Raw genomic sequence first — 13,000 nt, forward strand, 5'->3', positions numbered from 1 at the left:
TCAAATGCCCCTTCGATGGTTCTGCCCTGTTTGGCAAGACTGTTCAGACATTAGTCCAGAGCGAAAAGGCGGAAGACGCTGTCTGCCGGAGTCCGCTTCTCAGCTCCCCAGAGGTCCTTCTCTAAGAACCAAAGGGACAGAAGAAGATGTGGTTCGAAGTCGCAGCAGTCCCAACCTGCTCCGGATAACCAGTCCTTCCGTGGCAGAGGAGGACGGGAGGTCGTGCTAGAGGCAGGGGCTCCTGGCAACTTTGGGTCCAGAGAACCTTTCTCTGAGAGACCCACGCAGCAGCCCTGAAGGGTTGCCCGGCTGTCCGCTCTGGAGGCAGTCGGGGCGTTTTCGAGGCACCTGACTTCTTGGGAGTCCATAACAACAGACAGTTGGGTGCTTTGTCATATCCAGAGGATATTCAATTCCCTATTCAAGGTTCCCAAATCTCGCAGCCTCCCAGATGTTCCACCCGACCAAAGGGAGGTGGCAACTGTCAAATCGAACAGCTGCTAGAAAAAGAGCTATCCAGCGTCCCCGAGATCAAACCGGATTAGGGTTTTACTCCAGGTTCTTTTGGTGCCAAAGAAAACGGGGACCTAAGACCAATCTTAGACCTTTCCCAGCTGAACCTGTCAGTAACCAAGCAAAAGTTCCGGATGGTCACCCTGCAATCTATACTTCCCCTCTTGAGGGAGAGCGACTGGATGTGCTCCATCGACCTCAAGGACGACTACCACATTCGGATGGACAGGCGATCCAGGAGGTTTCTTCGCTCGGCTGGGAGCCAGTCATTATCAGTTCAGGGTCCTCCCTTTGGTCTCACCTCAGCCCCCAGGGTGTTCACCAAGGTGCTAGCGGCCCACCTGAGGCTCCAGGGATTACAGGTCTTTCCGTACCTGGACGACTGGCTCCTGACGGCATCATCAAGGCATCTTCTGTGCTCAGCCAGGGATTACTTTCTTCAACTAGCACCAAGGCTGGGCATCACGATCAACTGGGAGAAATCTTTACTGCACCCCACACAAGTTATAGATTTCATAGGAGGAAGACTAATCACCAGATCAATGCGAGCCTTCCTCACTCCAGACCGAATTGCCAACCTGAAGTGTCATGTGACAGCGATCCTGCAACCATCTCCAACTGCAGCTTCGGGTCCTGAGGGCCCTAGGTTCTATGGCGGCAGCTATTCCGCTTCATTCATGCTCGTTTACGCATGCGGGTTCTTCAATGGACCCTTCAGGTTCAGTGGTCCCCTCTTTGTTCCTCTCTCAACACTCCGATTGCGGTCAGCAAGGCGTGCAGGGACTCCCTTCTTTGGTGGCTTCTTTCTCCGAGCCCTGGCAGGAGACCTTTTGTGCTGCATTTCCCGAGCCACAGTGACCACGGACGCTTCTTGCCTCGGGTGGGGGGGGCATTCGGCAGGAAAGATTGTCCAAGGCACGTGGAATCCCACAGAGACGTCATTGCATATAAATGTCCTGGAAATGAGGGCGGTGCTCCTAGCGTTAAAAGCACTTCACCACGTTCTTCCTTCAGGGACTATTGCGATTCAGACAGACAACATGTCGGTAGTCTGGTATATCAACAAACAGGGAGGAACCAGGTCTTACCCCCTTTGTCGAGAGGCCATGAGAGTCTGGGAATGGGCAATTTCCACCAAACGCTTTCTGGTAGCAAAGTCCAACATCCTTGCGGACAAGCTCAGTCGCACCATCCTTTCTCCACACGAGTGGTCTCTCAATCCTCAAGTAGCGAAGAAGATTTTTGCGTCTGGGGCAACCCTGTTGCGATCTTTTGCCTCTCCCTCAAACGCCAAATGCGACAATTTCTTCGCTCTGCTTCCCCACCAGGAGTTCCGAGAGATGCTCTGGTGCATGCTTGGCCTCCGGTCTCCTTTATGCCTACCCTCCACTTCCTCTGATGCAGAGGCTTCTGCAGAAAGCCAACAGTTTGGGGAGCAGAATGATTCTCATTGCCCCATTCTGGCCTCGACAACCTTGGTTCCCCTTCGTATGGTCTCACAAAATCAATCCACCCTGGATTCTGGATCAATTCGGATCTCATCTCCCACCCTCTGGGAATGTCGGTTCCCAATCTGCACCCTGAAGTTGACAGCTTGGCTGCTCCAGTTCCATCCTTAATTAGGACTCGGTATCTCATCACCGGTCAAGGCCATTTTAGTGGCAGCTCATAAACCTTCCACCAGGCAGGTTTATCGGAGTAAATGGAAGAGATTCTCTATTTGGGCGGTTCAGAGAACTTTGAATCCTTCCTCGGCACCTATGTCAGCGGTGCTGGATTTTCTAACAGACCTCTTTCATCAAGGGGCTAGTTCTTCCACGATTAAGGTACAATTGGCAGCTATCTCGCATTATCACATTGGTCATGACACAGCTCCTTGAAATTATGCAAAACATTTCTCAAAGGGTTTTTTTGTTGTGGCCTCCAGTCAAGGAGGTTGTACCACCTTGGGACTTGTCTTTTGTTCTGCAAGCCCTTACTGCTCCTCCCTCGAGCCTGCAGCTTCTACTGATTTAAAGTACCTTTCCTGGAAGACTGCCTTCCTGGTAGCTATCACTTCAGCCAGAAGAGTGTCTGAGCTTCAGGCTCACCTTTCTTTCTTCCCTGATAGGGTGTGCCTCAGGACCAATCCTTCTTTTCTTACGAAGGTCTCTTCTGAATCCAATATTAACCAGTCAATTAATTTACCTGTGTTTTTCCCAAGTACTCAAACAAAGGAGAATACAAATTGCATTCCTTGGATGTTCATAGACAATTACGTTTTATATTCACAGAACAGCTGGTCACAGGAAATCAGATCAGCTGTTCGTCTCCTTTGCTAAATTTGCTCTGGGTAAAGCAGTATCTAAAGTCACACTATCTAAGTGGATTGCTAATTGTATTCTGCAGGCATATGACACTTCAGGTAGACCTGCTCCTCAGAGGGTTACGGCTCATTCTACTAGGGCTGTTTCCACGTCAGCCGCCTTTAAGTCCCGTGTATCATTGGATGATATCTGCGGCAGCTACTTGGGCCTCGCCTCATACTTTTATTTCTCATTATAAGGTGGATGTTGTTTCTAGAGGAAGAGCATCCTTTGGCTCAGCGGTGCTCAAACATCCTTCCATGACGGCCCAAGATTCAGGTAGCTAGGGACTCTGTCCCACAGGTTGCAGACAAATGAAGTCTGCCTACTTCAAATTTAGAAGTTATGTACTCACCATAACGTTCCATCTGAGTAGGTGACTTCATTCGGATGCAACCATCCCCCCCTCCATCCCCCTGACCTTTTTAGAGCGAGTATTTATGCTGTTTTAGTGTACTGTTGTCAGTATTTTGAGGCAAACTCAATCTGAGGTCAGTCAGGGCTTGGCAAGGGGTTATGGGTAAGAGGGAGGAGCTAGGAGCTCGGAGCCTAAGCTTTTGAATTGCCGGCTCGGATCCGAGGTCGGATCCGATACCCACAGGTTGCATCCGAATGAAGTCACCTACTCAGATGGAACGTTATGGTGAGTACATAACTTCTAATTTCCGAAGGATACAGATTCCACTTCCACTCCTTACCAACCCCAAACGGTTGGCCTGATCTACCCCCAAATCTGTGGGCAGAGGCTCAAAAGCAAGTTCTCTCTCTCTTTTAAGCATCAGGGCTATTCAACCTGTCCCAGAAGAGGAATGGAGACAAGGTTTCTACTCATTCTGGTACCCAGAAAAGACAATTCCTGGCGTCCTGGACCTGTCTATCATAAACACATTTTTGGTAATCCCAAAATTCAAGATGCTAACTTTTCATCAGCTGCTTCCTCTGCTAGGCAAAGATGCCTAGTTGGCAACACTGGATTAAAGGAAGCCTACCTGCACATCCCAAGAAGGGAATCTTGCAGAAGATACCTACACTTCAAAGCAGGCTACATGCACTATCAGTTCTCTGCACTGCACTTTGGCTTATCTACTGCGTCCAGGGTATTCACCAAGTGCCTAGCTCCAGTCATTGCATTTTGCAGGCAAAGAAATATTCAAATATACCCATACCTGGACGATTGTCTGATTCAGGCAGAAAGCCAGTACATACTATTAAATCATCTGGCATTTGTAAAGAAATTGCTAACTTCTCTAGGGTACACCATAAACAAAAAGAAAACGCATCTTGAACCCTGCCAGCAAATTGTATTCCTGGGAGCAAGCTTGAATACAACTTCCCAGATGGCCTACCTCCACGCCAGAGAAGCAAGTTTATTTGACAGCCTACTTCAAACTACTGGCCACAAAGACCCAGCTATCTGCAAGGAAAACACTGCAAGCCCTGGGGTTCATGGCCTCCTGCATTCTACTAATTCCATATGCAAGACTGCATATGAGGAAACTACAATGGTATCTAAAAAGACTATGGTGTCAACATTCTCAGGATCTAGAATCAATGATTCCTATCATACCTTGTAGAGTTCCTTTGGTTGTCAGAGGCCTGCCACCAAAACAAGGGACTGCCATTCACTCTACCCCCTGCTGCCCAAACCCTAACAACAGACGGATCAGACTATGCATGGGGTGCTCACTTGGCAGGGAAGTGCATTCAGGGCAAATGGAACCCAAGTCAAGTGCACCTGCATAACAGTCAAAAAGAAATGTTATTTGTACAGAATGCTCTGACAGCCTTCAAGGACCACGTTCTTCCAGGACAATTATTGGTAAAGAAGGACAACACAACTGTTGCGTGGTACATAAACAAGCAGGGAGGAACCCACTCATACCCTCTCTGCAGACCAACCATAGCTCTGTGGAACACAGCCTTGAGCTACAAAGTGCACCTACAGGCTCAATTCCTGCCAGGAAAGCTAAATACACTGACAGACGACCTAAGCAAAAATCTCATGGACCCACATGAGTGGAAATTGAATCCAAAGATATTCAACATGTTGAGAAATAAATGGGAGAGCCCAGAGATGGACCTGTTTGCCTCCCCCCAGAACTACCAATTGAACAAATTATGCACAAGGACTTCCCACAAACCAGCTTGGAAAGTGGATGCCCTGTCCTTCACCCGGAAAAAACGATCAGTTTATGCCTTTCCCCCTGTGCCTCTCCTCTCTACTAAAGATCAAACAGGACAAACCAAGGACAATACTGATTGCACCAGACTGGCCACGCGAACACTGCTACCCCCTCTTTTGCAGTGTGTCACTGCTGGCACCATGGCACCTGCCCCAGACCCCTGTCCTGCTGTCCCAGCAGGAGGGCCAGATTCTGCACCCATAGCTTCACACCCTGAACCTGGCAGCCTGGCTAATTACCTGAGATTTTAAGTACCTTTTATCTACACTTTTTTCAAATAATACAGTATTTAAATTGATTTAATTGTGTTGCATGAATATTAACTGAAGTGGAAGTTTTGATGCTGTTCTTCAGTTGGTGCTTGCTTGAATTTTATTGTCTGTTAGTAATTGCAGGTGTGGGGGTAGCCACATTCTTTGATTTCCTGTCACTGCCTATTTAAGTGCTACAGTTTGAAATATTTTCTGCTTAAAAACCTCAGCTTTGGCCAGCTAAGATCTAGCTGTATTTAACTGGACGTATAAGAGAATTTAAGTACTTTTTATCTGCACTTTTTTCAAATAATACAATATTTAAATTGATTTAATTGTGTTGCATGAATATTAACCGAAGTGGAAGTTTTGACTCTGTTCTTCAGTTAGTTCCCCACATACCTTGTTTCTGTTTTGGTGTTGATCTTAGTGGCTTTGAAACTGCCCCCCCTTCTTTTAAATTTGTGTTTGGATACTCCTTCTGGGCCCATCTCATTTGCTCACTCAAATGAGTGCAGTGAGATCATAGTCTGATTTCAGGCACTCCTACTGTGTACAAAGAGAGCATCTGGGAAAGAGAACAAAAACAATTTTTAAGCTTGTTTCCTGCCTTTCCTGTTAAGTGGTCTAGACTATTTGTAGGTTTCTGAGCCCCCAAGCCCTTCTGTGTTCGAGGGAAGCCGTATAGCTTAGTTTTTTTCTTATAACTGGCCAGTTTTCCAGTTTCAGCACTCAAATCTGTTTCTTTGAACTCAGCACTTGTTCAGAACTCATTGTAAGCACTACGTAAGCTGCAAATTACTACAGCACTCAGCTTTCCTCACTTGTCTAGAGGAAAGCAGTTTTTAGTACTTAATAAATAAGCACCTATCCAGGCATGTCTAAGGGTCCGTTCCCAGTGATTTCTCCTGTCTACCTGATGAATCTGGGCATCTTGGGGCAATGCAGCAATTGCCTCATGTATACAGACAACCCTCTCCTCCTACCACCCAACACTACAACCTGTGAGAGATGCACTTATATAGCCAAACTGGAAGCAAAGCTCTCTTCACCCAAGACTGGACTAGACAGTCAAGAGGAGAAGGTAAACACTTGCACCACACCACACTCATCACATAGTCCCTCAAAACCTACACCACCAAAACACACACACAGAAACACAAAACACACACCTACATTTGCGGAGGCTCTCAATAAAAACCTGCCCAAGCATCAGGGACATCCAAAGCATAAATGCAAGCAAACTCCACCCCCAAACACAACCAAAATGACACATAGCCCACAAACTGACTGTGCCACTCAACCACAGCCCAGGGTTCAGTCCTGGGTCCTCTCCTGTTTGGTATCTACATCTCTGAAGTGCAGGCTAACACAGAAGGTCTTTGGCAAGCAAAGTTTGCAGATGACTACAAACTAGGAGTCATAATCGAACCTCCTAACGATGTGGACAAACTACAGAAGGGTCTCACTGAGACAGATACCTGGTGTCAAAGCCATGGCCTGAAGCTCAATCCCAAAAAGTGTATTGTCATCCCCTTTGGTAAAAACTCTGTACCCGTGAACTACCACATAGCTGGTAGTCTACTTAATAACAATGTACCCAACACTCTAGTCATAGGTGACTGTATAGTCAGGCACATTGATGTTCCACTCACTAGACTAAACAAGGAGAAAGTTACTGTCAGCTGCCTCTCAGGTGCCAGGATCCACCACATAACACATGCACTCAGGTCACTCCACAATAAGTACAAATATGACACTGTCATTGTCCTTGTTGGTGTGAATGACCTGAGACGTACCTCCCTGGACTACATGAAAAGAGACATGGAGGAGCTCTCCGATCTTGTATCCCAGGCAGATATGACCCTAACCCTGAGTAGCATCCTGCCATCACCCAGAATGATACCACAGTACAAGGACAAAATGATTGACTTCAGCAATTGGCTAAGCTTCTGGTGTCATTCTAATGGGATCCAAGGGGATGCAGTATTTGTCTGCCTGGGATGATATGATCCACAGACCACAATGCTTTGCCAGAGATGGCCTGCACCTGTCGCCCTTAGGATTCCGGATACAGGCTAAGGCTCTTGCCATCCCTATAGTGCCTTTTTTAGGCAAGGTTCAAATGACAAATTCACCACCGTAACAGGTACAAGTAAGCAAAATCTGAGGGTAATGCTACTCAATGCTAGAAGTCTAAACCTCAAAATGCACTCACTCGAGGCACAGCGGTCAGGAAATCCTTCTACGTGGCTCATCTCATCACAAAAGGATTCTCATCCAGAAAAAAAGAGGTCATTGTTCCCCTCTACTCATCTCTCATTAGACCCATTATAGAGTACAATGCCCCTTTTGGTATGTACCTCACAAGACATCTACAAGAACTGGAAAGACCACAGAAATACCTCACAAAGAGGATTACTGGCCTCAAACAGATGCCCTACGCAGACAGTCTAAAAAAACTACAGGTTTACTCCATCGCATATCGCCTACTCAGGGGCAATCTCTGCCTAACATACAAGGCTATGTTAAACCCAGAGCTGTTGGACATGCTCCACTTAAAGAATTCCCAATCCCTCCAAGCTACACACTCTAGGGACCTAAACCTTGTCACCACAATAAACAGAACATGCTGGAGGGATAGATTCTTGTCCCAGAGACTTCCCATACTCTGGAACAGACTACCTATCTATGTTAAACAGAGCTCCTCATTAGCACTCTTCAAGAAAAATCTTGATGATTGGATGGGAAATGGGAAATTCACCCCAGGGATCACTTCTGTGGCTTTGCTCGACAGGGGCACAGGAAAATAATTTTCTTGGGTGGCGAAAGCCAGGGTACATTTTTTGGCTAGGCTTATATAGGGCCTAGGGCCAGTAGTTACCTACCTATGATCTCTCCGTTGCAATCCCTCAGTAAGCAAGTGATGGATGTCATTGCGGAGGCAAGGAGGCCTCGTACTAGAAAATCCTATGCTGAAAAATGGAAAAGATTCTGTTCCTGGAAGCAAACTCAGGGGATGAGCATAGCAGAGCCCAATTTACCTCAGATTCTTCAATAGTTAACTGAGATGCTTCACAAGGGCCTTTCCTTTTCCTGCATCACAATTCATGCCTCAGCCATTTCAGCTCATTACAATACAGAACCACCCCTCTCCTCTCATCCACTGCTGAAGCAGTTCCTCAGATGGGCCAAAAAATTAAGACCACCCAGAAGAGCCCCTACTCCAGCCTAGAACCTTAACTTTGTATTGGAAAAGCTCACTCTACCGCCCTTTGAGCCAGCTGCAAATGCAGAGCTGAAATTCCTTTGTTGGAAAACAATCTTCCTTCTAGCCATCACTTCAGCAAGAAGGGTGTCTGAATTACAGGCCCTCATGGCAGTGGAGCCTTTCATCATCTTTCATACGGACAGGGTGTCCCTCAGGACCAATCCATCCTTCATGCCCAAGGTGGTATCTAGTGTGGCCCTTAATCAGCCAACCTACTTTTCTAATCTACAGACAAAGGGGAACGAATACTGCACTCCTTGGACATGCGCAGACAACTTAGATTTTACTTGGACAGGACTAAACCTCTTAGGAAATCTGAACAGCTGCTGGTTGCATTTGCTGCAGGGGCAGAGGGGAAGGCAATTTCAAAGCAAACCATTTCTAAGTGGATAGGCCACTGCATTCATTTCTGCTATAAGCACCATGGAAAACCTACCCCACGGGGGATAAGACCACATTCAACCAGGGCTGCATCTACCTCTGCAGCCTTTCTCAGAGGTGTCCCTACCAGGGGCATCTTAGAAGCTGCTACCTGGAGTTCTGTACATACCTTCACCAAGCATTACCACTTGCCAATTATTTCTAAATTCAGAGCTGGCTTTGCCACTGCAGTCTTGCACGGCCTTATAGCTGGTCCTAATGCTATCTAATTACCTCCTCCCATCCTTAGCTTTGGGAATCTACCCAAATGTGATGACTGCAACAGTGAAACACGAAGAACATAGTACACTTACATAAATGTAGATGTTCGAGCATATTCACTGTTGCAGTCCTGGTTACCCTCCCTCCAGCCCCTTGACTTCTATTGACTATACCTTTATTCTTGTTTATTATGCTTAAAGCTTTTTGGTGTATTTGCTTTTTTGTTGGAGGTGTAACCTTGTATATAATTGCTTCCCATTATGGGGGCACCTGACATCTGGGGCAAGAAAAAGTGATGTAATGGTGTCGGCTGCATGCTTTATACCCCTGATGACCTGATGTCATGGAAGATGAGACAGCAACCAACACAGGACCCAAGAGTTTGATAATCAGGCCGACTGAGGGCTATTGCAAGCAGATAATCCAAATGTGAGGACTGCAACAGTGAATACACTCAAACATCTATATTTATGGTAAGTGTACACAACTGTACTATACTCACTTCATTATTGAAAAGTGGCATTGATCCACTTTTATAGAATGCACATTACATTGAGTTCATGATTTATATACTTTGAATTGTCATATTAATATTTAAACTAATTAATATATATAATTGAATTATAAGATGGTTGTACTTTATAGTATTAGGGTTTGTAGCATATGTAGATGTTTGACACTTACTGATGTATTTATCCATTTTGAAAATATTCTTGTGATTTTATGACAACTACAATAGGTTCATAGGTTCTTAGGATGATGCTAGGTTATTGGACCAGAGGGCTTTATAATCCTAGCCAAGAATTTTGCCCATGTTCCCTCAAAGTCAGCACCCGTTTCCCCTGTCCAGCAGGGACACAGGTGGGATCCCAGAGGTGCATTTTCTGTTTCCCATCCAGTCGTCCAGGTTTCTCTTACAGAGGGCTAGTGCGGTTCTCTACTTGATATGGAGAGGGAGTCTAATCCACAGATGGGAGAGTCTTTGGCACATAAATCTATCCCACCCACAAGTTCTATTAATGTCACAGACGAGGTTGAGGCCTTGCGTATGGGTCGCTCGAGTGGAGTTTGATTTATGGATATGCAGCAACTCCATCAAGTGTGGGCAGAGACAGCCTTGTATGCCAGACACAGGTCACGTCTGGGCAGTCTGTAAGAGACTGAATAAAGGGTTCCTGTCGTTTCCCATCCCAGGTGAGCAGAGCATTCTGGTTGACTCTTTAGAAGCTATGCCTTTTAAGCCAGCTCAGAACCTTCAAAAATAGGGCATCTTTGACTAACATGATTAACACTCGGTAAAGTGCATTTTCCTATTTTCTTTAGTGCAACAGGACAAAAGAGAGGTTTTGTTAGATGGATTTTCTATCATGTGGCAAGGCAAATTACTATATACATTTGTTCCATTCCATCTAATTCCATACATCATCAGAAAATTCAGAGAAGAAAGATTAAAGCTTATTCTCATTTACCCTGGCTGGCTAAAGATATACTTTCTAGCTGCTAGATCTTTAATGATGCAAGAAGTTTTGATAGCAGTAGCTAGAGAAGTCCACTCCATTGTTAGGTTAGTTAGGATGGCAGCCTGCTTCACTTCAGGCCTGACTCTCTCTAAATCCGGTGATCTCCCAAGATCTCCAAGTTCAGATGTTAGAAGTATCTGATGCTACTTGAAATAGTTTTTTCCTGACAGTTAAATGGTTCACATCGTGGACAGACTAGTTTTCTGAACTGCCCCAATCAGTCAATTTGTAGATGATTCTGTCCATATCTGTTAAGACCTTTATGATTTGGGCCTTAGTTCTGTGGTCAAGGTGCATGTATTATCCTTTTCTGTTCATCATGACCTTGCGGAGGGCAAAAGTTTGACTCCGCTGTCTAATCATTCAGTTTCTTAGAGTGCAATATCTTCATTTGCCTTTGAAAAGTTTCTGTCCTCCATGAGATCTGAAAGTTATGATCACCAACTTTTGGCTGTTTGCATACTTGCAAGGGTTGCTGAAGGGGTTGTCGATGGAAATGTTGCATTCTGGTGCTTGTGCATACAGGACAGACTGTGGAAGGGGTCACTGGGGAGATGTTTCGTTTTGGTGCTTGTGCATATTCATACAACATCAGATAAAGAAGGTATGTACTAACCATAATGTTTCATCTGTATTTTCCATTGTTTTTATTCTTCCTCAACTACCTACCCACTGAACCCCCTGATTTTGTCTTCCTGTATGTATATGTATATATGTACATATATATAAAATATATGTGTGTGTGTGTGTGAATATATCTCTCTCTATATATGTATATATATATATATACATATATATATATATATAAATATATATATATATATATATACACACACACACACACACACACACACACACACACACACACACATACATACGTATGTGTATATGGATGTATATGTATGTTCATAATGTACTTACTTTTGGTTATTGTGCATATGTCAGCATTGTCCTGAAGGGGTCGTTTGGGTGAATGTTTCAGTTTGGGCCATGTGTATAAACATGTTCTAATGAAGATGTTGGTAGGGGAAATAATTTGTGTACCAAGGAAGTGCTTGTGCATACATGGTCAGACTGCTGAATTGATTGGTGGGCAAAACAGTTTGTGTCATTTTGGCGCTTATGCTTACAGAACAGAGGCAACTGATTCACTGGCTGACTGCAAAGTGCCATGCTCTCTCAGCTGATCTGTTTGCTCGAATATCGTAGTACACATACGGTGTAACAGGCGTAGGTTATCTGTACCTCAGGTTTCATTGATGGTTATTACAATTTTTTGTTTATGCGTCCAGCTTTCAGGAATCCTTTATTATCTGTTAACAATATACACATTGAGGAAAAGTGATGATACATACATCTGAAGGAATGTTGGAATGATGGCCAACAAACAGTACTGTGTGTTATTGTAACCAGAGGGGTGGTTAGGTGAGAATTTGAATTACTACTTTTTCGACTAATTCATGCACGGATGAAGCAGATAAGTTTGACATTTCTGCTTGTATTATCGTATTTCTGCATATAGTCAGTAGTTTTCTGAATGAGGTAAAGGTTATTACTTGCTGACTACTGCCAGCATGCAGCTGTCATATATTTTTGGCCATTTTTCCTGGCTTTGTTAGTCCTGTGCGGAAGGTAGGTGGTAGGAGGAAGGGCTCAGTAATATCTATGTTTTATACTATTTCTACTGAATTATAATGAATACCTACTCGACAGATTATGTTCAGCAGTTATCACCTATGTCTGAGCATGCATTACTTTCAAGTGCCGAAGTGCAGCTCATTAGCACATTAACAATAAGTGCAGTTCCACTATCAGGTAAAACTCTCAGCAGCTGTCACTGTTGAATAGAGGTCATTATCACGTTGATCAATGCACAAGCTAGATTTGGGTTTTTGTCTTCGTGGAGTCATTTCAAGCCACCCCCACCACTTTTTCTATAATTTTTACAATTTGTTTGATACACAGTAAAGTCCATTGTGGTTATATGGTTCCTAGAGGAGACCTCGCTTTTCTCTTTACATGTACCCATTCAGCAGTATGTTGGCTACACCAAGAATGTGTATATTTGCAATGATGTGTGTCTACATGGTAAAATAACTATCTGAATGCTGTACAGATGTACGGATATCGGTTTGTTTAGGACTCAGATTATGGAAATTATGATTTTTTCATAGTTTGGTAAATAACTTTGCAAGGGAGCATCTGAATGTGCTAAGTAATGCTTCATTTTGAAGACAGTATCCATAGTTCCAACACGGTTATGGAAATTATGATT

The 13,000-nt window shown here is 44.6% G+C and overlaps 1 protein-coding gene across 1 annotated transcript in view; it reads left to right on the forward strand.

Annotated features, from left to right (window-relative positions):
* The window catches only part of GTF2E1 (general transcription factor IIE subunit 1), a 789,416-nt gene that overhangs the window by 644,131 nt on the left and 132,285 nt on the right, over window positions 1–13,000 (forward strand). The window lies entirely within an intron of this gene.

This window comes from Protopterus annectens, chromosome 5.part0 (assembly GCF_019279795.1).
Source record: "Protopterus annectens isolate FY-2018-M chromosome 5.part0, PAN1.0, whole genome shotgun sequence".
NCBI classification, from domain to species: domain Eukaryota; kingdom Metazoa; phylum Chordata; order Ceratodontiformes; family Protopteridae; genus Protopterus; species Protopterus annectens.